This window comes from Mustela nigripes, chromosome 13 (genome assembly GCF_022355385.1).
Source record: "Mustela nigripes isolate SB6536 chromosome 13, MUSNIG.SB6536, whole genome shotgun sequence".
NCBI classification, from domain to species: Eukaryota; Metazoa; Chordata; class Mammalia; order Carnivora; family Mustelidae; genus Mustela; species Mustela nigripes.
This window is the reverse complement of record NC_081569.1, coordinates 63369097-63370822: the sequence shown is the minus strand read 5'-3', so window position 1 is coordinate 63370822 and position 1726 is coordinate 63369097. Positions and strand designations below refer to the sequence as shown.

Sequence of the window (1726 nt, the reverse complement as noted above, 5' to 3'; positions counted from 1 at the left end):
GGGAGAGCGAGTATGCTTTTCAGGAAACATAGGAGATAAACCTGTAGTTAGTTGTTGACTTCTCAGTCAGGTGGTGTGGGCCTTGCAAAATGAGCAAGCCTTTCACTCCCTCTTGAGAAGTCTTCCAACGTCCTGGTGTTCCTTGAAGTAGACGTGGATGACAGTCCCAGCGTTGCTTCACACTCTGAAGCCAAATACATGCCAACCTTCCAATTTTTAAAAAAGGAACAAAAGGTGAGTGAATTTTCTTTTCTTTTCCTATCTCGCTCTTTCTTTCTTTTCTTTCCTTCTTTTTTACATGTCAGGCCTCATGACCCTAGAGCATTTTCTTTCTGTGGCCCAGACACCGGAAGGTTTCCTCTCTCCGGGGAGCGCTTGGTGGCGAGGTGACTCGGGTCCCGAAGAGGGCTGGGGCGTTCTGAACTTGGACAGGCCCAGGCTGAGGTCTTGGAAGGCGTGCGGGGTGTAGTCATGGTGCTGGAGGTTCCTGTACGTGGTGTTGTCTCACGGCTCGGCGGGGCTGGCGGCTTGAGTGGACGTTTTTGGCGCACTTTGTCTCTCGGAATTTGGGGGCAGCCCCCTTTCGCTATTCTCTCGTTCTGCAGAGAGAGAAACCGTGGAAGCAAGTCCTCGAAACACTTGGGCTTCCAGGAGCATAGGCTTCAGCGCCCCCGCACCGTCCTTGCCGCAGCGGAAGGGAGGCCGCCATGACTGAAGCGAAGGGAGGAGAGCACAGGAGCCGGAAGAGCCGGAGGTCGCACCGGGACTCCTCAGGGGAATTTTCGGAAGCCAATAAGGAAGAACTTGAAGCCACCAAGAACAAACTAATCTAATTATGTTTTCTGAAAACATAACCAGGCTTTGGCTGTTTAAAACTTGTAATTCTTTTTTATTTACAGAAAGGAAAGATCGAGTGTGAAGGCTATACACTCAACTGCCTTTAAAAAAAAAAAAAAAGATTTTATTTATTTATTTTTTAGAGAGAGAGAGAGAGCACAGGCAGGCAGAGGGGCAGGCAGTGGCAGAGGGAGAAGCAGGCTCCCCGTGGAGCAAGGAGCCCTATGTGGGACTCCATCCCAGGACACTGAGATCATGACCTGAACAAAAGGCAGCCGCTTGACCAACTGAGTGAGCCACCCAGGTGTCTCTCAACTGCCATTTGATTATAAGTGACAATAAAATATTGATTCTACCCTTAAAAAAAAAAGACTTCAAAATCACTTCTTTCTGTTTTAATGACAACCCTGAGCTAGGTATTATTTTTCTTACTTAAAGGATGGAGAAGCTTGAGGCTTAAAGAATTGAAGTGATTTGCTCAAAGTCATAAGGAAATAGGATAGGCTAACGTATACCTACCTCTTTCTTACTGTAGGGAGGTCATGACATCTAGTCACCCTGCTAGTCTCTTTCTTTACCACCTTTTCCAAATGCATGGGAGCTTTTCCTCCAGGCAAACCCATGATACTGAGAGAGGTAAAATATGAGACATATTTTGGGTGACAGAAACACCTCCCCAGACAACAACCCCAACAATGTCTGTTTTCCCCTTGGAAGCCTCACTCCCTCTGGAACCCTATTCTAAGAGAAGGCAGCATGGTTTTCGGGAACAAGTGAACGGGGCAACGGTGTTCTTCAGGTTCTAGTTTTGTTGGGTGTGCAGCAAGATATGGGGCTCTTACATGTGGTACCAGGAGAAGCCAAGCTGGGTTGGCTCATGGAAGTTCTG

General features: G+C 47.7%; 1 pseudogene; it reads right to left on the bottom strand.

Annotated features, from left to right (window-relative positions):
• Positions 1–294: 294 nt before the first annotated feature.
• On the bottom strand, positions 295–709 carry LOC131999358 (NADH dehydrogenase [ubiquinone] flavoprotein 3, mitochondrial-like; annotated as a pseudogene).
• Between the last annotated feature and the right edge of the window lie 1017 nt (positions 710–1726).